Source organism: Bos javanicus, chromosome 19 (genome assembly GCF_032452875.1).
Source record: "Bos javanicus breed banteng chromosome 19, ARS-OSU_banteng_1.0, whole genome shotgun sequence".
NCBI classification, from domain to species: Eukaryota; Metazoa; Chordata; class Mammalia; order Artiodactyla; family Bovidae; genus Bos; species Bos javanicus.
In genome coordinates this window covers 48,818,133-48,843,077 of record NC_083886.1, presented here as the reverse complement: position 1 = coordinate 48,843,077, position 24,945 = coordinate 48,818,133, and the positions used below count along the sequence as shown (strand labels likewise).

General features: G+C 41.5%; 1 protein-coding gene across 6 annotated transcripts in view; it reads right to left on the bottom strand.

Annotated features, from left to right (window-relative positions):
- Positions 1-11,604, bottom strand: part of TANC2 (tetratricopeptide repeat, ankyrin repeat and coiled-coil containing 2) — a 365,204-nt gene extending 353,600 nt beyond the window's left edge. For all 6 annotated transcript variants that reach the window (XM_061392283.1, XM_061392284.1, XM_061392285.1 and 3 more), the window contains exon 1: positions 11,516-11,604. The gene's annotated coding sequence lies outside the window, so the exon portion shown is untranslated. The remainder of the gene's footprint in view (positions 1-11,515) is intronic.
- Between the last annotated feature and the right edge of the window lie 13,341 nt (positions 11,605-24,945).

Sequence of the window (24,945 nt, the reverse complement as noted above, 5' to 3'; positions counted from 1 at the left end):
AAAGCAAAAAGGTGGTAAATTAAAAGGTCCCTGTGAGATCAAGGAATTAAGGTTGTTGGGTAATAAAAGAAATGAGCCTGAAAAAATAGAGATAGTAGGTGGAGAGTAAAATGCCAGAAACCGACAGTATAGAAAGCTGTAGTTTTGAGTTACAGCGAGTTCTAGGACAGCAACTCTCAATCCTGAGTGTGCATTAAAGTCACCGTGGAAAACTGTCAAAAACATTCTCTCAGGCCACACCTCAGACCAGGCAAATCGGAATCTCTGGGGGTTAGTCCTTGGCACCTGTAGTTTGCCAAAGCTCCCCAGTTAATGCAGATGCACTGAGACTTTAAAAATATCTGCAAAGGATGTGCAACAGAGTCAATGGCTGAGACGGAAGACAGGATCGGTGGAGAAGAGAAAGTCAAGAGGCCAGAATATCAGAAGGATCATCTACATGAATACTGAAATCACCATAATTATAAGTGCAGTAGCAGGAGACTAGGAGTGAACCCAGAAGAAGTCTAGAAGCAACTATGACAAAGCAAAGAGAATACTTAACCCACCTCACTAGGAGGAACCACCACTTCAGAACTTGCCAAGAGAAGTAAGCACCCTCAGGCAAAAGGTAAGCTTCAGTTAGAGAACGCAGACAGTGCTGTTTAGTAGAGGAGGTTATAAGATAAAAGGGAATTTTGCATGACAGACAGTGAGATCCAGAAGGCGCAGAGAAGGGCTTCATGGTCATAAAGGGGTGGAGTCAGATCAGGCAAGAGAGATGAAGAGAAGGTCCAGAACTACTAGAGAAGAACCTCCTCTAGAAGAGTTTAGGAAATCTCAGAAAGCAAGCCCCCATATTTTTAAACACCACACAAAAACAATAGAATAAAAAGCTCAGTAAAGTTAGAAGCTTTCCTGAACCCAGTCACATTCTAAAAGATTCATGTAATTAATTTCAAGTAAAAATGAGTCACAGAAATGTATCAAAGTCAATCCCACATAAAGTTGTTATAAGAAGAGAACACAGGGACTTCCTTGGTGGCACAGTGGGTAAGAACCCACCTGCCAATGCAGGGGACACGGGTTTAAGCCCTGGTCCAGAAAGATGCCACGTGTCGTGGAACAACTAAGCCCGTGTGCCACAACTACTAAGTCAGCGTGCTGTAACCACTGCAGCCGACATGCCCTAGGGCCCACAAGCCACACTAATGAGCCCCTGACCCACAACTACTGAAGCCCCTGCACCCCAGGGCCAGCAAGCCACAGCTGCCGAGACCTCGTGCTGCAATTACTGAAGGCCAAGCTCTGCAATAAGAGAAGCCACCACAATGAGAAGCCCACGAACCCAAACCAGAGAGCAGCTCCCTCCACCTTCCACAACTAGAGAAAGCCTGGGCACGCAGCAACGAAGACCCAGTGCAACCAGAAAAGAAAGGAGAATATGAAGCAGAATAACATCACTGCAGACAATGAAAGTGTGCTGGAAAGACATACCCACATAACAGATCAAAATTAAAACCTGCTATTTCAGAATGAGAAAAGACCTTAGGAAAACGACATAAGACATGAAAGAAAAACAATACAAGAATTATAAAAACACAAAATGAGACATGACTCGAGTAAGAATTAAAAATAAAAGGAAAGACATATTCCAGAAACGAAGACAAGAGTAAATAAAAAGATAGTCCCTTAAGAAAAACAGAAGGTAAAAAAGAGAAAAAAATTAAACTCAAAAAATAGATTAAAAAGATCTGAGAAAAAGTGACAAATATTGAAGATGGCAAAGAAGATTGAACATACAACTGATAGGAATTCCTGAAGAAGATCAAAGCAAGGAACAGAACATATAGTAAAAACAATAATTAAAAAAACTTCACTGAAATAAAAAAAATTTGAGACTACATTTTGAAAGGTACAAGGTGTATCTGAGATTATCAACTCAGAATGATCAAAATGATTTTACTATCACTAAACAGTAAAGAATAAGAAGAGAGGAAGAGAAAAACTGAAGGCAGAAAGTGAGAGATACAGAACTATACAGACAGGAAGCAGACTCCATAAAATCAGAGATGAGCTGGCAGTATTTGGTTTCTCATAGTATAAAAATGATAAAGTACATGATGAGATTAGACCTGATCATCTCAGCGCACATAAAAGAGGAAAGACTTTTTGTGCAGAAGATAAAGAATGAGTTACTAATACTTCAAAAGAAAGGAGAATCAGACGGGCATCAGACATCTCTATTGCACAAGAAGCTTAAAGACAGTGGTAATAAGGTATCTACGTTATATGGGGGCGGGGAATGATTATGACCCAAAAACACTGTATCCAGTCAAGATACCCTTTAACTAATCAAGAGAAAAGAAAGGCATCTTCACCTAAGCAAGCATTCAGAAATTATGCCACACACACTCTGAGGAAATTACTCCAAAATGTTATCAAATGTTTTTTGGCACCTATTAAGATAGTCAAGGTCTCTTTTTTTCCAGTCTCCAACACTCCCAGAGTTGCAGCTAGCAAAAGAGATGTGGCCGAATCCAAGAAAAATATCATATATGACCAGTCCTAGAAATGACTTGAAGAAAAATAGATCCTAAGGAACACATATTCTGCCAACAAGCAAGCCCTCAGAAAAATTCCAGCCAACGTTTCCAAGACAATGGGCACCTATACAGAGGCCAACAAGGTGGTCATTAAGCCCAAAGGTAATCAAATAAAAGATCTTAAAAAGTGCCAGCCCTAAATTGGACAGGCTCACCCATATCATCCACCCCAGTCTCTAGAAGGATGCTTATTTCCATACTGTCAAGAGGACTAGACTTTGGCAATCAAAAGCTGGTAGTAAGGCCAAGGTCAGAGTCACGGTCCAGGTCCTACAAAGTCCACGTAAGGCTCCAGAAAAACGGTTTTTGTCTATTAACTCTGAGGATCAAAGGACTGTACAAAACTTAGACTACTGTCCGAACGGGCAGGAATCTCCTTTTGCTGTTTTACACAAACACAATACAAAGTCCCCCAACTCACCCCCAAAGAGAGAGATAATCATATACTTTTTATCTTTAACTTCAGTAATATAAAAAATGTTAATATTTAAGTATTCTTGCTTCCCTGGAATAAATTCTACTGGATCAAGATGTATCTATTTTACATGCACTACTAGATTTATTTTGCTAATAGTTTATTTAGAATGTTTGCTTGTCTACTCATGAATAAGAGTGGCCTAATGTTTGTAATAGCAAAAGAGGAAAACAATCTTAATATCCATCAGGTGGAGAAAAACAGACTAAATTATGGTACTGTATGCTATGCAATGTTATTCAGCTTTTTAAAATTAATTAGAGTTTCATTTACTAAACTGGAGCTAGCTATGATATATTCTTAAATGAATAAAGCAAGTTACAAAAAGCCTATATATCTGTTTATATATATACATATATATATGCTTGGGCTTCCCTGGTGGCTCAGATGGTAAAGACTCCACCTGCAATGCAGGAGACCTGGGTTGGAAAGATCCCCTGGAGAAGGGAATGGCTACCCACTCCTGTATTCTGGCCTGGGGAATTCCATGGACTATATAGTCCATGGGGTCACAAAGAGTTGGACACAACTGAGCAACTTTCACTTTTTCACTTTCATACATGCTTAATGGCTTCTGAGCAAAGAGAAAGATGATAAAAAAAAAAATACTCGAAGTGTTAGTTAATGCTGGTTACCACAAGGGTAAAAGTGGAGGAGAGGAAAATATTTTTTTCTTTCTTCATCCCTGGTTTGTTTATTTCCGTGGTTGCAAGCAGAGGAATACTTTTGGAATTTTTTTTAAAAGTAGAAGGTGGGGGAAGGAGATACCAGTTACCTACTGTAATTAATGACAAATTAACATTTGTTGACAACTAATAAATGGCTTCCCTCATAGCTCAGTTGGTAAAGAATCCGCCTGCAATGCAGGAGACCCCAGTTCGATTCCTGGGTCAGGAAGATCTGCTGGAGAAGGGATAGGCTACCCATTTCAGTATTCTTGGGCTTCCCTTGTGGCTCAACTGGTAAAGATTCCACTCGAAATGTGGGAGATCTGGATTGGATCCCTGGGTTGTGAAGATCCCCTTGAGAAGGGAAAGGCTACCCACTCCAGTATTCTGGCCTGGAGAATTCCATGGACTAAGTCCACGGGGTCACAAAGAGTCGAACACGACTAAGCAACTTTCACTTACTCACTCACTCACTCAATAAATGGCTACCCAATACATCCAAAGGCAAAACAGAATTATATTATCTAAAACAAGAAGAGGGTTCATTATGAAGTTCATTTACTTAAAAACACAAAATGATCCAATCTGGAACCAAAGTTGCATATAAGTGGACTTTCTAAAGGCAAGATGTCTTCATGATAAACTAGTTTTTAGTTACAAACTTATTAGGTTGTGTATAATATGACAACCAAGGATACACCTAAGATAAAAAGTGAGTCACTTTAAAGAAAAATAGTCAATGAATTACTGTTTGCATGATATGTACACAGATGAGCAGAAATGGGCAAAACATTATAGAAATCATCAAAGCTTGGGGAAAAAAATGAGATTTTGAATACTAGCTTGTTATACTGGAAAAAGAGGGGCAAACTCTTTCTGGTATATTATTTTACACTGTAGATAAGTCCTTTTTATTAAGTAGATCACAAAGACAATCAACCACCTTGACTTACTGTCACTTATAAATTTTTTAAAGAGAAAAATTACAAAAAGCTAACAACATGGCGCATGGTAGCAGGCAAGTGGGGGATACAGTTATCACACAGAGGAAGTTTCGGTTATTCACAAAAAAAGAGAAATGCTTGTAAAAGTAGAAAATGTTCACATGATCAAATTGAAAAAAAAAAAAAAATTGCCAAAGGGCTCAATGTCCCAAGAAGTGTTGTGGTTTGCTATTTTCAGAGGAAATTAAAAATTAATTTTTCACAAGTATGTAGTACTTAAAGGGAAACAGTACAAACAGAAATGCATACTAGGAGTCTGCCTAAGAGTTTTTATTTTTAAGTTTACAGTTATTCAAGAACTTTTTCTTTCAGCTCTTATCAAATCTTTCATAAATGAAAATTTCAAGGCACTAAATTAATGAGTAGCCAAATTACCATAGGTTTTTATTTTTAATACTTTACTAGGCTGAAAAGAAGAGCAAGACAAAACAACACGGAAAAGCTAGACTGACAATACTAGTAAAATATCATGGGGAGGAATTATGTGAAGAGCATCAAAACACCAGAAATCCAGGACACTCTCCAAAACTAAATAAAAATGAATATTTGTTAAGAATTAGATATTGTCCTAAGGATTTTTCACTGACATTATTTTATTCATCATCATCAAAACCCTCCAAGAGAGGTTTTAACGCCTCATACAGCTAGTAAGTGACAGAGCGATAATCTGAACCTGTTTTCAGGATTCAAAAACTCACAAGTTCATGTTCTCTCTACTATACAAGGGGTCTCATGATCGTTAAGATTTCAAAAGTTTCTTACAACCAAACAACAGTATTGTCATCCTACAATATAACAACGTCCGAAGAGCAACTTCCAAAGGAAGTCTCTCTTCCTCTTTAAATCCCTAAAAAGGAACAGCTGAGATTCTCTGACGCTGAAGCAGGATTTGAATGTGTAGTAGTAAGTCTTCATCCCACATGCCTACTAAAGCTAATTACCTTCATTCACCCTAATTCACAGTCTTCAGGAGCTCTACAGGATTTCATGGAATTCAAACTGAAATAGAATTCTAGCTTGGGTACAAATACCCATCAAGCTTCCTTAACTTTGCCTTATCAAACTTCAGCAATTACAGCTAGAAATTGTGAGACCCCCCCAAAACACAAGGTTAGGAACAAAAGGCTAAGAAGAGACTTCCTTCAATTAGCAGGGGGAATTTAGTGAGATCTGAGGTGGAGTCTCCTGCCTAAATGATTAAATCACAGTATCTACATACCCACTCCCATTTCCAAATTTAATAACTAATCCATTCATAAGGCTAGATCCTAAGGAAAGGAAAAAGGGTTTCCATGGCGATAAAAAAAACTGGTGCCATTTTTCATGTTGTCCCTCTATGATCAGATATGTCATCTAATATAATCTTATAATGCAAGCATGGTTTTACACACAAGGAAATAAGCATGATTACCTGGAAAAACAATGGTTTTTTCATATAACAATGACTTTGTTATATGTATACAAAATATATATACATGAGAGACTGAGACCAGAGCAAACAAGGAAGAATGTTCTCTCATAGGCTGTGCTCCAAACCTTTCCACTTGAGATACCTCTTCTGAAGAAAAAAAAGGTAGAATCAAATAATACATTTTGTCAAAAACTTCTTCAGAGTTAGACATAATACGGGTGTCATAACGAGGCATAAGACGAGTCTTTCAGAAAAAAGGCAAGGCAATTAAAATTTTTAAGAAGCATACCAACAAGATTATTCACTATAATGCAACTACTCAGTTTAAATAACTGACATCAGAATCTCTCAAGTTCTGATCAAAAGAAAGGCATTTGAGAGGTGGGATATATCACGCATTCAATAAAGGCAGAAATTAGTATCATGGGGAAGGAAAGGATAAAGAAGGTGAGCAATTACTAACATCGAATTAACTCTTTGCCTCTTAAACTTAGTCATGTTTACCCTTCACTATTCAAGAACAAACAAGCTGAACATAAGATACTGTGGTAATGTGTGGCCCATAGGAAAGCAACTTACCTAATGCTTGTAATATCCACAAACACAGCTTTCAATGACTTATAAAGATTTTGTAAAGAAAATAAACTGACCTAAAAAAAGAAATGTGCTTCCAGAAAAAAAATTATGCAATTACATTTACTTAAAGCTTTCTAGAATATGAAAGATCCCCACCAGAAACTTTTTTCTCTGATTACATCCTCAAACTGCTTTAGCCTTCTAAAACCCAGGCCCAAATATCACATTCTCCATCTAATATTATCTTAAATCTGAAATATTTAAGGTACAAATATCCTCTAAAAGGAAGAAAAAGGACCATGGGGTGGGGAAACACAGCGTTAAGTCTTTAAGCTCTTCCTGTAACCTACTTCTCTCCATCAATTTTTAGAGACTCATCAAGGTCATGATGTAGTCTCAATCACCACACACACAGCTCCTTGACTCATTTTTTCAGTCATAAACAATCTTCATCTAATACAAACTACTGCAAAAGATACTATTCAAATAAACCCAGTGGTGTTTTCATGGTATTATAACAAAGACAAAACCATTTATTTACACAGTGTCTTCTTTCCAAATGACAACAGTATTCCATAACCATAGGCTCTGAGCAGATACAATGTTGAGAAAAAAAATTCCAAACAAACTAGTTTTCAAACTATTTTATAATATTTGACACCTTGATCAGACTAGTACTAGAAAAGTAAACAACCATCTGAAATTGTTTGTTCTAGTTCCTTGAAATAAAATCTGGCTACCAACAGTACAAATACGACAGAAAACACTGGTGATCCTGTATAAGCACGTTTGCGTGCTCAGTCGCTTAGTCATGTAGACTCTTTTAGACTCTTTGCAATTCCATGGACTGGAATTGCAGCCCATGGAACTGGGCCCGCCAGGCTACCCTTACCATGGGATTTTCCAGGCAAAAATACTGGAGTGGGTTGCCAACTCCTCCTCCAGGGTATCTTCCCAACCCAGGGATTGAACCTGCATCTCCTGCATTGGCAGGTGGATTCTTTACCACTGAGCCACCTGGGAAGCCCTTGTATAAGTACAATCCAACATAATTCAATGAGTGTGCCCAATCAGTATATCTCAGAGATTCAATTTTAATTCTAAGAGGAAGAAATATGACAAGGGGAGAATTTTGATGCATTCTTTTAATCATACTTGTTCTTCCTTAAATCTAATTAGTATCAACTACCTTAAAACTCCCCTTTTGGAAACACTGGTTTAGTACACTCTTTTCCAGGCTTACTTCCTTCTCCATTCAAAACAATGCATACAGAGTCATTCAGAAAATACTAAAAGAACAAAGGCCTTAAGGAAGTTGGGGGTTGGGGGCAGCTAGAGAGCTTGCACAGGACAGTCAAGAATCAATGACAGAAGAGGGAAATAATCTACTAATGTTTAATCATCTTAGTAAAACTTTATGATAAAGATGCAAACACAAAATCAGGTTTTTCAAGTATGCTAAAATGAGCCAACGACCAATATAAATATAGAGCAGGACTTGACTCTAAGACAATTTATTAAACACACTAAAGTATATACACATACATGAATTAGTCTCAGTCATAATCAGATTATATTGAATTGTCTTATCAAACAATGTATATAAAAATGAAGGAAGTGTTTGACTACATGACATGTGATTCACGGAATGGGAGAAAGTTTGACTAAGAGAAGAAAATAACTGTTAAGTATAGGAGGTGATATTCATATCTTAAACCGTGTGGAAGGTATATACGTGTTGGCTGCATGATTATTATTTTATACTTTATAAATTTTATAATTTTATAAATATTATTTCATATGTAGCAATATCTATAAACCAGTAAGTGTAGGAAAAACCTGAGCAAATATTTGTTGAAGAAAAAGGTAAAAAGTACATATGCATCTGACCCATTTTTGTTAATTCTTTTTTAAATAGGATCATAAAAATGTAAGCAGATAGGAAAAATCGATAATTTCTCTATAGAAAATTATTTCTATTGCTCTACACAGAGATCGCTAGACTATTTCTTTAAAAGCACCAGTAAACCTTTCCTGAATACTATGTGCACACACACACACACACACACACAACACACACCAAACTACTTGAAAGTAAAACTTTCAACCTCCAAAGTTCCCCCCAAAACCAAAACCTCCATCATAAATACGTCCTTAACCACATAAAAAGTATTGATACTCCTCTACTCATAATCCCAGAAATAAAACTACAAAAATAAATTCCTAAAGAGAAATATTCATACTTTAAATAACCAAGTATTTTTGTACAGTTATAAGTAACATTAAGTATTTTTCAGTATATTTGTAACTGAATAAGTTACAGTTATTATAAGTATTTTTTGGTGTATCTGTAGGTTTAACATTTATGTGTCTTACTACCTACCTGGGCTTATCCACATCTATATATTTGCTTTTGTATGATGGGCACCTGCATTTTAGTGATGTGTGTCAACACCAATTTGATTGAGAGGGCAATATACTACACTTATGAAGAGCACAGGGTGTGCAGCCAGAGTTCCTGAATTGAAACTCAGCGCTTCCACTTGCTAGCTAAATAAACCTGGGCAAGATATTTAACATCTCAGTGTTTCAGTTTCTCATTTGTAAAATGGAAATAACAGTACATACCTCGTAGGGTGCTGGAACCGATTAAAACCTGCATAACAGAGTAGGTGCTATTTAAGAGTATGACATTACTCTCAAACATATTGAAAAACATTCTTAGCAATTTGAATTACTGACAGTAATTGATACTATTAAAAACAGATATTAAATCTGAAGCCTGACTGACAGTAAGTTTAAAGCCCTGACTCTGAATAGGTGATTATAAATCTCCATAACCACTCTATCAAGAACAATCTGAGGAGAGCGGTTTCCCAAAGTACAACTCTCAATTTCTTCCCTTACACAAGGGGGCAGTGATAACAAGAAAAGAATGGGGCTCTGTAACACCTCTTCCTACAGACAGTAGGGGGTGGCAGTACATATGGCTTACAGTCAGAACAAAACAGGAAGATCCAACAGAATCGCTCTTTATTCTCCTCAGGCCCTCTCCTCATGCTTTAGCCCCCACTCACCCCCAAAGTGAGGGACACATCAACAGAAATGACTAAAACCCAAAATTAATCATGGAGCAAAATCAGGTTTGTCTTTGAAGCAAACAATCCCTCAATGGCTGAATCTGGATTCAGGAGGAAGCCAATCAGTATGAATTTTCAGATTATGTGGTGAATGTTCTTCTAAGAACAACATGCAGGCAAATAACTCCATTTCTCTACAAGAACTGCAACAGAAGGCACTAAAATCTCATCAATAATTAACTATACCCTAATGAACACATGCAGCCATTTCTGCTTGTTTCATAGTATACAGACACTCACTGAATGTATATAAGTTACATTAAATAGCTCATGGAGCTGTCTTTTGTTACTTCTGAAATTCCAGCTATGTTCTGACAATCCTCTCAAAACACAGATGTTCTTCTTAAATGGAAGTCACAGTGTTTTGCGGCATGTGTAATTATATTTATATATATATATACACACACACACGCGCGCGTGTATGTATGGAGGGGGGATGACAATATTTAATATTTCTGTGGTCACATTCCTAAGATGATCTACCTGGGAAAGGCTGAAAGAAGCGCTCCACTGACAGTATCCATGTTGTTGCTTTTTATGCCACCTTTACTGTATTCAATTTCTTTTCCCTATTTTGCTACCCCAACAATCAAGAATATTTCACTACTGTCATTCACTGCAATTAACCATTGCAACAGCTTTTGGCTCCAACCCTCAAAATGCCTGAAAATTTATCCCTTTTGTTCACCATATTGTTTTGTTTTCCTCATTCCAGAAATTTTCACTTGTATAAAAATGAAGAAAGGGGCACCTATGAAAAAATGTCCCTTTGCCTAATGATCTTGAACTCAGAATTATGGTCAAGATGTGGGGTGGGTTTTTGTGTGTGTCTTTTGTATTTTTTTCTTTTTTCTTTTCCTGGAGGGGAGGAGATAAGACAGTGAAAGACACCCAAATCTTCCTAATATTAATTATCATTGTTTATGTTTGATGAAAACCATTTTAAACATCCTACACCTGGAATAGAACACAGGCTGCAATTGTATCAGTGTTCTACACGCTGACGGCAAACCGGAATTATCTTAGCCCTATTTTTTCTTTCCCATCTCACAACCAGACACAATTTGCTTGTTTCTTTCACGTGGGCACTCACTCTGTCTCAAAAAATAGCATATCATAGCTCCTCTCGATTTCCTGTGATAAAATATCTAGCCATGAGCCTTATTAATCTCTTCTTAGACTACGCCTCCTTTCCCAGAGGAATTAACGATATCACTAAAGAACACTTCTGCTGTGAATTTCAACGCCATACAGGCCAACCCACCCTGTACCTTACCTGGCACATTTCACAACTACTTTTATGCTGCATTCTGGAGGCACATTTTGCAACTCGTTCTGCACCACCTTCCCTGCCACGTTTAGCAATCTGCCTGGCATCTCCTCCTGGGGTCCCCGTCATCCGGAGATTCTCTCGGTACCAAATTCCATGACACCTTCGGTGACACCGAAGTGACCGATCCCGGACTCATCCGAAGCCACCCCGAGGGCCACACTGGGAACCAACCTTCCCCACGCCCTCCACACCGGAGGCACTCCGCTGCCCATTTCGCTGCCTCCCCGCTCGCCTCCGCCCCTCTCCCTGGAGCCCGGGCGTCGGAGGCGAACGCCCCTGTCACTGAAGCGACCTTCCTTTCCCGGGCTCCCGCGGTCTCTCACCTGCCGCTCTGAGGGGGGCTCGCTGCACCCCCGGGTCAAGCCCCAGTCCCGGGGGTCTCCGGTGAGGACCGCGCCGCCCGCCGGCGCCGCCCGCGATCCCAGAGCACCTCGCTGCGCTCCGACGCCCGCGGTGGGTTTGCGTCCGGGAAAGGCGCGGCGGGGCCTCCCGGCGGCGAGCGCAGCCCGCGGCGGTCCCCCTGTCAGCGGCGGCGCGGGTGCAGGCTCTCGCCCCTTAGCGCGGCGGCGGCGGCGGCGGGCGACTTGCTCCGCCTCGCGCGCGGCACAGCCGGGAGGTGAGCGCGAGGGGGATGGGAACGGGGGCGGGGCCGCCCAGAGGAGGCACCGAGGGCGGCGGCGGGAGGGCAGCGCCGGTGGCCCCGGGTCCGACGCTCGGAGCGCTCGCAGCTTACCCCGCCGGGAGGGCGGCTCGCACGAGGCGGCTGTGCCAAGCGGGCCCCGCCGGAGCAGCGCGCCCTGCAACCCGCGCCCAGCCGGCCGCTCGCTAACGCCGCCGCCGCGCCGGGGGCGTCGCACCCTCCGAGGCCGCCCGCAGCCCCGCCCCCTCCGGGCCGGGGTGGGGAGGAGCGCGAGCGCGGAGGGAGAGCGCGTGCGTGGGGGCGCGTGCGTGGTGGAGCGCGCGCGCCCCCGCCCCCTCCACCGTTTGGGGGTGGGGAGTGGCGAGGAGAGACAGCCGAGACCGAACCCGTCTCTGCGCCGAGAGGCTGGGTCCTGGTTCTGCCGGTCTGTGAGGTCCGGGCATTTCTGTTTCCTCAGGGGGCTTTGACTGGCGGGGTCGTGGGCATTCAGTGGGGAAGAGGGGAGGGCAGCTCAATAGCAGACAAGGCCCGGGATGGTTCGGCTCCACCCCCCGAGTGATGTCACTCTCGAGGTGCTGCTGCTGTCACGTGCGCCCACTTCTGGGCCTGTCCTGCTGCTTTGATGGCCAGAACGGTCCTCTAGATTTCCCCCCACTTAAGTCACCTCATACACATGTCGCTCCTAGAATCTTTGAGTCCCACAGCTGTCAGTTCTTCTTTCCCTGTTATTCAGTTGTAGTCTGTAGACAGCTTCAAATTGCTGTCTGAAGTCAACTGGTGCAGGAAACAATGAAGTGCAAAACCAGGAATGGAGGGGAGAGAAAGAGAAGAGAGATCTATTTTCTAGAATCATTGCTGAAATTCACCAACCGCAGCTTGAGAGCCTGAGGTGAAGTTGTGACGCCGATTCTGTCACTGCCTGGTTGGACAAGAAGTAATGTAGTTACAGCTAGTAGGCCAGGCACGGAAAGCCACCGCAGTAAAGCCTCCTTGAGGTCCTATTTCCCTCACTTGACTCTACCTAGATCTTCTCCTTACTCTTTCTTTCTCTTAGAGCAGCAATTGCTGTCTCATAGAGCAGCAATTCAACTGTGGAAGATATCTGGACATAAATCTGTTGGCATGCTGTAAAATGATGCAAAGCTATCACTATTACCAGTCTTGCCTGGCTAGTCTTCTGTTCCATGAACTGAGATGACTTTTCCTGGTCATCTGTTTCCTAATGAGACACCAGGATTGGAAATCGATGCACCAGATTAACTTCAGTCAAGCAAACTGTGTCTGTGGTGTTTCTGCCATAGAGAGGTTTGGTGCTCACTCCTGTCCAACTCTTTGTGACCCCATGGACTATAGCCCACCAGGCTCATCTGTCCATTTGATTTTCTAGGCAAGAATATGGAGTGGCTAGCCATTTCTTCCTGTAGGGTATCTTCTTGACCCAGGAATCTGAACCTGCCCCTTTTGTGTCTCCTGCATTGCAGGAGGTTTCTTTATCATTGAGCCACCTGGGGAGCCCAGAGAGTTTTGGCAACAGTCCTTTAATCTGCTTCCTCCAGGATTTTCTTTGTGTTTTTTCTTTTCAAAGTTGTTGTTAATTTCAGAATGATGAACGAAATATGAAGCCATGTGCAACAGCTAGTGTCTACAGTGAGTTCTTAAAAAGTCAGAGCAGCTTTAAATACTACAGCTAAACTGGCAAGATGAAGGACTGGTATATGGGATCTTTTGGTGATAACTACAAAAAGTTAGATTGCTCTAACTAAAACCTATTTATCTATGGTGATAGAGGCAGAGTGGTGATTACTTCAGAGGAATTGACTAAGAAGGGGGCAGGAGGGAGTCTTCTGGGTTGCTGGAAATGCTCACTATCTTAGTCTAGTTAATGATTACAAGGGTTAATGTTGGTGCAAAAAGATTGGTGGGCTTTACTGTATCTCTAAAATTTTGGAGTTTTGTAAAAATAGTATACACCAAAGAGGCATTACAACAGTATCACGATTGAAGTCTGGAAACCTGGCCTTGAATCTCAATATCACTTACTACTTCCCAGCCTATGTGACCTTGAGCAAGTCTGAGACTTGTTTTTCTTCATCTAATATGGGCCTGGAGTAGGAAATGGCAACCCACTCCAGTATACTTGCCTGGAAAATTCCATGGATAGAGCAGCCTGGCGGGCTACAGTAGAGCAGCCTGGCGGGCTACAGTCTATGGGGTCAAAAAGAGTCGGACACGACTGAGCGTGCACGCAGGCATCTAATATGGGTGATGTTACCTCACAGGATGGTTGGGAAGGTTAAGTAAAATTATGTTTGAAAAGTACTTACCACAGAACCTGGTATAAAATAAGTGCTCAGGAAACTTTAGCTATTGTTCTGTTATTCTTACACTCAAATTTACCCTATTTAATTCTCTTTGGGTCTTTTTTATTTATTTTAAAGACTACTTTGATTGTAAGCCTTTGCCTGTGAGTTTCACTGAGCTAATAACATTCCTTTCCCCCAAGAAATAACAAAAGGCAGTCAGGGGTGTAATGTGTTGGTTTTCAAACTAGTTCAGGTGGCGGCACTCAGAAATTATGGTGCTTATTGTGGGACACCATGAAATATTGTTAGATTGAATCCTGCCATATGAACTTGACACAATTTTACCAGCATTAAATCTGGCTATATTATGTTTGTGCAGATCTCCCCCATATTAAAAAAAAAATAATGTATTTTTAAGAAATAATGCATCTGTGTTTTTCCTTTGAAATTTGTCTGCAACTTTTCACTAGAAAAACCCAAAGTTTAATAACAGTTCACAAAATGAAAACCTTTAGATCCATTCTTCCTGGAAATTAGAAAAACACCGTACTTGTTCAATTTTAGCAGCAGAGCTCTTTATTGGGAGTTTCCCACAGTAAGCTCTAATAACTCTAACCCACAGGGTCTCTTGCTCTGATGAAGTGAGTAACTCTGACTCACTATCCTCATCATACTTCCAAAGATCAGTCTCCATTTCCTTTGGCTGACCTTTCCAAGATCCCTTGTTCACACTGAGCAATGCCAGTGTCCACTGGAATGAACTTGTCTTTCGCTGTTTAGATCATCTAACATGATTCTAGTCAGCCAGTTTTCCTCCACATAGGTCTTGCAATGTGCTGCCATGCTCTTAACTTTGTGGCAGAAACAATCTGTCCTTGCTGGAGGAAGGAGTGGGGTACAGTAGGGATGGGGAACAGCACTGAAGAGAGAAGCCACCTGTGTTCTCAACTCCTCACCCTGGGTTCCCTTTTCTGTCACTAATACCTGCAATCCTGAGAATGCTAATTTTTTTTTTACCTATTAAAACTCCATTCTAATCAAGATGGTAACTTAGTCTATGACTTAATGTATGCCGTGTAAAAGGAACCTGCAAATAACTGTCCATAAAGTGACCCAACCATACTGTATACCTCCCAACTTGCCGGGCCATCTATAGCAGGGGTCCCAACTTCTGGGCAGAGAAGGCAATGGCAACCCACTCCAGTGTTCTTGCCTGGAGAATCCCAGGGACGGCAGAGCCTGGTGGGCTGCCATCTGTGGGGTCGCACAGAGTCGGACACGACTGAAGTGACTTAGCAGTAGCAGCAGCAGCCAACCTCTGGGATCTAATGCCTGATGCTCTGAGGTGGAGCTGATGTAATAATAATGGAAATAAAATGAACAATAAATGTAATGTACTTAAATCATCCCCAAACCATCCCCCCACCCCCACCCTGGTCCATGGAAAAATTCTTTTCCATGAAACAGATTCCTGGTGCCGAAAAGGTTGGGTACTGCTGATCTATACCATTCAAAGTGAGCTTCCTTGCTCTATCAACTCTGCACAGTTACTCACCTCTGCATATGGCATAGGTCTTCCCCATACCTCCAAATCTCTTAAGTAAACCACCAGGCCTGCCTTTAACTCCCTACTATTCAGTCATAACTCCACCATTGTTGATTGATTGCCTGTTGTTCAGTCACTGGGCTTCCCTGGTGGCTCAGCTGGTAAAGAATCTGCCTGCAATGCAGGAGACCTGGGTTCGATCCCTGGATTTGGGAAGATTCCCTGGAGAAAGGAACAGCTACCCACCCCCTCATTCTGGCCTGGAGAATTCCATGGAGTATCCATGGGGTTGCAAAGAGTCGGACAGGACTGAGAGACTTTCACTTTTCAGTCACTAAGTCGTGACTGACTCTTTGCAACCTCATGGACTACAGCATGCCAGGCTCCTGTGTCCTTCACTGTCTCCCAGAGTTTGCTCAACTTCATGTCCATTGAGTCAGTGATGCTCCCTGTACCTACTGGCTGCAAATACTTTACTAAATGCCTTGTACATACTACCTCATTTAATTCTCACAGCATCCTATCAGGTGAGTAGTATTATCTCAGTTTTCCAGATAAGGGTGCTAGAGAGGCTCTGAGAGGTTAGTTAAGTCAAGGTCACACTGAATGGCTGGCAGAGTCCCAGTCTGAACCCAAACGTACACCTTTATCAGTTAACCTCAGGATATAAGATGCGAATGAGAACACAGAATACAATATCTTTTAAAATGTGAACCAGGGACTTCCCTGGTAGTACACTGTTAAAGAATTCACTTTCCAATGCTGGGGACATGAATTCAATCCCTGGTTGCAGGGGAGAGACTAAGATTCCACACCTTGGAGCAGCTAAGCAGATGCACTGTAACTAGAGAAGCCCCCATGGGCACCACAACCAAAGAAAGCCTGCACATCACAGCTAAGAAGTCACATGCCGCAGTGAAGGTGAAAGAGCCTGCGTGTCACACCTAAACCCTGGCGAGGCCAAATAAATAAATAAATATCTTTAAAAAATAATCGAATAGAGTAGACCTGAGCAAGGAGGGACCAGTAATAATCATTTGGTTAAGAAGATGCTATTAATATCATTTAAGGAGGTAAAGAAGAAGACAACTATAGTCAAGAATTGTGGCAGTAAAGATGGAAAGAAACAATTCCAACGGCCATTGCATGGGAAGAATTAACAGACCTTTCTGAATAACTGGGGGCTTCCCAGGCAGCAATAGTGGTAAAGGATCCACCTACCAATGCAGGAGATGCGGGTTCAATTCCTGGGTGGCGAAGATCCCATGGAGTAAAGGGAATGGCACCTCACTCCAATATTCTTGCCTGGAAAATTCTATGCACAAAGCAGTCTGGCGGGCTACAGTCCATGGGGCCACACAGAGTCAGACATGATGGAGCGACTGAGCACTACTGCTATTATTTCTGAATAACTGAACGCAGAGGGTAAAGAACAGGGAGAAATCAAAATACAACGAGGCGACAAGACTGTCTAGAAGGCTGCTCCCTGTGACAGAAGCATAGGAGGCAGAAGGATTGGTGTATAGAAGAAAGAGATGGTTTTGGCATACTTTGGGTTTGTAGTAGTTTTCTTACTGCTTTTGAGTTACAAATCACTTCTTTTGAGAATCTGACAGAATCAGTGGATCCTTTTTTCAGAGGAAAAAAATGTATTTGTACTTGGACATGTTATACAATTTGTAATGGACACCCATGGAATTGACTGCCAGAGAGCTCTTGATGCCAGCTGGGCACTTTAAGGCCCTTTTTGGAATGTTTGTACTTTACATCCAAAGGATCAAGTCAATCTCTCCCTAGTAGCTGAAGCTATGGGTACTGTTAACTAATGTTTTTCCTAACCCATGAGCCTGGAAAACAGAGAATACTCAAATACATTTGAGCTCATGGATTCATCACACTCCAATCCTTGGATCCCAGGACATTTGTTGAAATTCCTCCAAGGCTATGCTTGTTTGAGCCACATTTCCACCATTTATATATGAAGTCCAATTAATTACAGGTTGAATATATAGGCTCCAGGTGGAAATTCCTGATTTAAGATAATGGAAAATCACCCAAGTGGAAATTGTCAGTAGAGAGTTGGAATTTAGGTGAGAAAAGGAAGATAGTAAATACTCAGGGAGAGGAAATATAGCAGGTGTGTAAGAGCATGGACCCTGGACCCAGACTGACTGCACTCAAATCCTAACTCAACAGTCTATTGGGTTGACCAATAAATTCATTCTGGTTTTTCTGTAAGATGTATTGAAAAATCTGAACAAACTTTTCAGCCTACCTAATAGTAAATGCATGACCATAAGCAAGTTATTCTACATTTCTAGATTTCAAGATATTCACCTGTGAATTGGGCTTTGAAAACTACACCTACTTTATAGGGTTGATGTGAGGCTTAAGTTGGTACAGGTAGAAGTACCTGGTCCATAGAAAGTCTCTGTCAACTGTTATCATTCAATGTAACAGGCCTGTGCCTAGATATTTCACATGTTATTTTATTTGCTCTAATGAGGATTAGAGCAAATAAAATAACATGTGAAATGATTCCAATCAGAGGATTGGAATTATTATGCCCATTTTACTAGATGAAAACATTGTGACTCAGAATGATTTGCCCCAGATCCCACAGTAAGTGACAAAATCCAAATTAAAATACAGATATAGAATATTTGAATAAAAAATGAAAAGGAAGTTTTCATTACAATTAATAGCACATGCTACCTAAGAATTAATGTGTGTGTATATATATATATGTGTGTGTATACTAATTATGGGAGTTGGTGATGGACAGGGAGGCCTGGCGTGCTGCGATTCATGGGGTCGCAAATAGTCGGACACGACTGAGCGACTGAACTGAACTGATACTAATTATGTGTATATATTTATTCAGCAGCTATCTCCTGTGGCATCTATCTCATATAGATGCTAAATACATGTTTGTGAATTAAATTTTTTAAATAATCAAGATCTGTAAAAAGGAGAGGATGAAAATACTACTCTTACCACCATAAGCATTCTAATCCATGTACGATTTTGCATATTAAAATTAAAAATTGGCCCTGTGGAAAATACCATTTCTCATGATTTTATATCTAGCTTTAATCACCCTTTGACATAGAGTCCACCCATAACATAGAGTCCAGTCCACTCTGTGTTATGGACAAGCTAGAATTTGTGGCCCTACAGAACTGAGGACACGGCTCTGGACCTAGTTGACCTTTCAACCAAACTTCCTCAAAGAACCCTCATCTTATTGCCGTGCCCTTTGTATTTTTAAGATTTTATTTATTTCTTTGGTTGTGGCTGCCCTGGGTCTTTGTTGCTGCGCGCAGGCCCTCTCTAGTTATGATGAGCAGGGGCTACTCTCTAGCTGCAGTGTGCAGGCTTCTCTCTGCAGTGGCTGCAGTTGCAGAGCACAGTCTCTAGGGTACACAGCCTTAGTTGCCCTGCAGGATGGGGAATCTTCCTAGACCAGGGATCAAACCCTTGTCCTCTGCACTGGCAGACAGATCCTTAATCACTGGACCACCAGGAAAGTCTACCATGCCCTTTCAGTTTGTTACAACTTGAAACTCTGAAAATACATTTACCATTTAAAATTAGACACCCAGGTGGGAAGGAGCTTCCAGAGGAAGGGGACATATGTATACTTACGACTGATTCATGTTGAGGTATGGCAGAGGCTAACAGTACTGTGAAGCGATTATCTTTAAGTTAAACATAAATACAAAAAATAAACAATAAAAAATGTTTTAAATAAAATCAGACACCCTCGTTTATGGTTGAACCTTGAGGAATGCCTTTATTTGGGGAAAGAGAAGTCAGCAAAGGACACAGAAGCAACAGGCCGAAAGCACATCTGTTTGTGTTTTAGGCACAGACCTCTTCCTTCTCTACAGAGCTTGAAGGTACTTAGTACTGATAATGTAAATTCAACGAAAGACACTGGGAAGGGAAAAGGAGTATAAGTTCCACTCGGAACTCTCTAAGAGTGAACCCCTATTTTATTTCCTCCCCATTCCTACCCAATTTCTTAATACAATCCTGTTAACATATACAAAAACCAATTATGAAAAAATTAAATGCATGCATATTCCAAGAACATTTTCCCTCAAAAGAGCTGAAAATAGTATTCAGTTGCTATTTCAAATCATGTTTAAGATATGATCTTTGATAAAGTATTTCCAGCATATAGTATATTTTCTAATTTTGTCCTAACATCTACCTGACCAAGGATAGTGTCCCTGCTTTATATGTGGCTAATGATTCCACCTTTGCTCAATTGTATTACATTAAGGAAATATATCTTCTTAATTTTCCACACTTTATTGTGACCCACACAGTCATAGGCTTTGGCATAGTCAATAAAGCAGAAATAGATGTTTTTCTGGAACTCTCTTGCTTTTTCGATGATCCAGCAGATGTTGACAATTTGATCTCTGGTTCCTCTGCCTTTTCTAAAACCAGCTTGCACATCTGGAAGTTTACGGTTCACGTATTGCTGAAGCCTGGCTTGGAGAATTTTGAGCATTACTTTACTAGCGTGTGAGATTAATGCAATTGTGCTATAGTTTGAGCATTCTTTGGAGAAGGCAATGGCACCCCACTCCAGTACTCTTGCCTGGCAAATTCCATGGATGGAGGAGCCTGGTAGGCTGCAGTCCACGGGGTCGCTAGGAGTTGGACACGACTGAGCGACTTCCCTTTCACTTTTCACTTTCCTGCATTGGAGAAGGAAATGGCAACCCACTCCAGTGTTCTTGCCTGGAGAATCCCAGGGACGGGGGAGCCTGGTGGGCTGCCGTCTATGGGGTCACACAGAGTCGGACATGACTGAAGTGACTTAGCATAGCATTGAGCATTCTTTCACATTGCCTTTCTTTGGGATTGGAATGAAAACTGACCTTTTCCAGTCCTGTGGCCACTGCTGAGTTTTCCAGATTTGTTGGCATATTGAGTGCAGCACTTTCACAGCAACATCTTTAATTCTGAAAGAGATGGGAATACCAGACCACCTGACCTGCCTCTTGAGAAACCTATGTGCAGGTCAGGAAGCAACAGTTAGAACTGGACGTGGAACAACAGACTGGTTCCAAATAGGAAAAGGAGTACGTCAAGGCTGTATATTGTCACCCTGCTTATTTAACTTATATACAGAGTACATCATGAGAAACGCTGGGCTGGAAGAAGCACAAGCTGGAATCAGGATTGCCAGGAGAAATATCAAAAACTTCAGATATGCAGATGATACCACCCTTATGGCAGAAAGTAAAGAGGAACTAAAAAGCCTCTTGATGAAAGTGAAAGAGGAGAGTGAAGAAGTTTGCTTACAGATCAACATTCAGAAAACTAAGATCATGGCATCTGGTCCCATCACTTCATGGCAAATAGATGGGAAAACAGTGGACACAGTGTCAGACTTTACTTTTTTGGGCTTCAAAATCACTGCAGATGGTGATTGCAGCCATGAAATTAAAAGACGCTTACTCCTTGGAAGGAAAGTTATGACCAACCTAGACAGCATATTCAAAAGCAGAGACATTACTTTGCCAACAAAGGTTCGTCTAGTCAAGGCTATGGTTTTTCCTGTGGTCATGTATGGATGTGAGAGTTGGACTGTGAAGAAAGCTGAGCACCGAAGAATTGATGCTTTTGAACTGTGTTGAGAAGACTCTTGAGAGTCCCTTGGACTGCAAGGAGATCCAACCAATCCATCCTAAAGGAGATCAGTCCTGGATGTTCACTGGAAGGACTGATGCTGAAGCTGAAACTCCAATACTTTGGCCACCTCATGTGAAGAGTTGACTCTTTGGAAAAGACCCTGATGCTGGGAGGGATTGAGGGAAGGAGGAGAATGGGACGACAGAGAATGAGGTGGCTGGATGGCATCACCAACTCGATGGACATGAGTTTGGGTAAATTCCGGGAGTTGGTGATGGACAGGGAGGCCCGGCGTGCTGCAATTCATGGGGTCGCAAAGAGTCGACACGACTGAACTGAACTGAACTGAACTGATTTTCTTAATTGGGAGGCTTCCCTGGTAGCTCACCTGGTAAAGAATCCACTTGCAATGCTGGAGACCCTGGTTTAGTTCCCCGGTCAAGAAGATCCCTTGGAGAAGGGATAGGCTATCCACTCCAGTATTCTTGGACTTCCCTGGTGGCTCAAATGGTAAAGAATCCACCTGCAAGGCGGGAGACCTGGGTTCGACCCCATCCCCTGGAGGAGGGCATAGCAACCCACTCCAGTATTCTTGCCTGGAGAATCCCTTGGACAGAGGAGCCTGGAGGCTACAGTCCTTGGGGTCACAAAGAGTTGGACACGACTGAGCGACTAAGCACACAGCATGCTTCTTATTACTAGTATCAGTGTTTTCATTTTCTACTCGTATTTATAAATAGTGATAAAGATGCAATAAAATGTTCAAATAATTGCATAAACAAATATTGGAAAATGATGCTGCTGCTGGAAATAAACTCTTGATTGGTAGGCTGTTCCACTGTGTAAGAGCTTAAAATGTTCATTCATGTGCAAATACATGAATGTCACAATTCAATGTATTGAAAAATGACTGAGGAATCACACTGTGTAAGAAAGTTTGAGTTGATCCAGAGTTAAAACAGTGAACATTTTACACTTATAGTTGAAACATTTTTTTTTTAGGACAACATGCTAAAGAAATTACCAAACTGTCACCACTGAGGGTATTTATTGTGCCGAAACACAAAGATGATGCCACTGACCCCCTACTAGTAAGACATGAAGTTGTAGTTGATTCTCCAGTATTGTATGGGTTTTATTTAATCTGCCACATCCCCTCACTCAAAGTACCTAAGTAGTTGCCAGTTAGTTAAATATTAAGAGAGACCATCAGTAACCAAGGGAGAATGACTGGTGTAAAGAGAATGACCACACAATCATGGTTTAGTACCACAGCCCTTATCAGTGAGCTATGACTGAGAAAAAAGGTAAGACTGCAGTAGAGTTGTGTAAGTTGTCAATGTTTTCTTCATATAATGGAGCATACAATTTCTTTTTAATCAAAAGAGGTCTTAGATAAATTATTTTTAATGATTTCTATTGGAGTATAGTTGATTTACAATATTGTGTTAGTTTCCGCTGTACAGCAAAGTGAGTCAGTTATACATATATCCACTCTTTAAAATTCTTTTCCCATATAGGAAAAGGTCATTACACTAGGTCATTACATAGTACTGAGTAGAGTTCCCTGTTCTATACAACAGATTCTTATTTGTTATCCATTTATATCAAGTGGTATGTATATGTCAGTCACAATCTCCCAATTTACTCCTTTCTCCCTCGCTTCTTTTCCCACTTGGTAACCATAAGTTTGTTTTCTACATCTGTGACTCTATTTCTGTTTTGTAAGTAAGTTCATTTGCACCAAGGAAATGTTTTTTTAATATAAGGGAATTACAGCTTTGTTGATGTGAAATTCGGAGATGTTTTAATTATTGAAAAGAGGTGGGAGACAGAAAAGGCAAGGGAAATGAAGGTTTTGACTGGACCTGAAACTCCAGAAACAGTTCCTCTAGGTTTAGGCAACCTGACACACACAGTGAAAAGAACAAAATCAAGTAAAGAATCAGAGTTCAGTAGAGGAAAAGGAAAGGGGGCATTTAATGTTATGCTACCAACCTGGTGATTGTAATGCAGCTTCATTTGTGTGAAACTCTGCTCTCTGACAATCTCATCTATCTGAAGTACAGCAAGGAACCAGGGAAATAAAGGAGATGGAAAAAGACCTCTGCAAAAACAAAATAGAGCTCACCGAAGTCCATGCCCTAGAGATCATGCCCATTACTCCTAGGGATTTATCGAAGCCCTGTCTCAGAGGCTATTAATTTTTACTTGGATTCGATTCTAAGCGACCTGGCAATCTGGTTTCCAAACTCATAAAAAATTAAAAGCAGTAAACTAGAAGAGGGAGGAGAAGCTATCCCATGTAGACACGCAGATAGCAGTGAGAAGAGAAGGCTGCAGGTCTGTAAGCAGGGTAGAGATGAAAAGAGGCATAAATATCGACTTAATGATCAAAAAGCATAGCAATTTAGTGCCTTTAACACAGGGTAAAAGAGTTTCACGTGCCTCCATAGGGCTTGGGGAAGAAAAATTTTCTGAGTCTGTATGAGTCCTGAGTAATCGAGAAAATTAGATTATATTCAGTATACAGCCTTTCTCAGAGTTATGCAGCACTCAACTTTATGTAAACAGTTCCACAAGGCACATAGTCAGGTTCTGAAGATATAAGAGATTTTATATCACGTTGAGAAGTGCAAAGAAGTCAAGTGTGTAGGACTTTCCTGGTGCTCTAGTTGTTAAGAATCCCCCTTGCAATGCAGGGGATGAGGGTTTGAACCCTGGTTGGGGAACTAAGATCCCACATGCCTTGGAGCAATGAAGCCTCCACACGGCAACTACTGAGCCCGTGTGCCACAACTAGAGAGCTCAGGCATTACAAGGAAAGATCCTGCATGATGTAGTGAAGATCCCACATGCCACAACTAAGACCCGATGCAGCCAAATAAATACATAAATAAATATTTTTTAAAAAGTCAAGTGTGTAGATGAACACCACAGAGTAAGCATGCAAGGCCAGAAATTGTCAGTTTAAGGCGATAATGGCCTTCCATGGTCAGCCTTGCATGACTTCTGTCCCCACGCAGATTGTCACTGCATTAACTCAAATGTGACACTGCCATTTGTTTGTTCACAGTTTTGTTACTTTCTGTTGTTGTGTGTTGTTGTTTAGTTGCAAAGTCGTGTTCAACTCTTTGTTACCCCATGGACTGTAGCCCACCAGGCCCCATGGGATTTTCCAGGCAAGAATACTGGAGTAGGTTGCCATTTCCTTCTCCAGGGGATCTTCCCAAACTAGGTATTGAACCCATGTCTCCTGCATGGCAGGAGGATTCTTTATCACTAAGTTACCTGGGAAGCCCTTTGTTACTTTCTGCTGCTGCTGCTAAGTCGCTTCAGTTGTATCCGACTCTGTGCGACCCCATGGACTGCAGCCTACCAGGCTCCTCCGTCCATGGGATTTTCCGGGAAACAGTACTGGAGCGGGGTGCCATTTCCTTCTCCAATGCATGAAAGTGGAAAGTGAAAGTGAAGTCGCTCAGTCGTGTCTGACTCTTAGTGACCCCATGGACTGCAGCCTACCAGGCTCCTCCATCCATGGGGTTTTCCGGGCAACAGTACTGGAGTGGGGGGCCATTGCCTTCTCCCTTGTTACTTTCTAATCATATC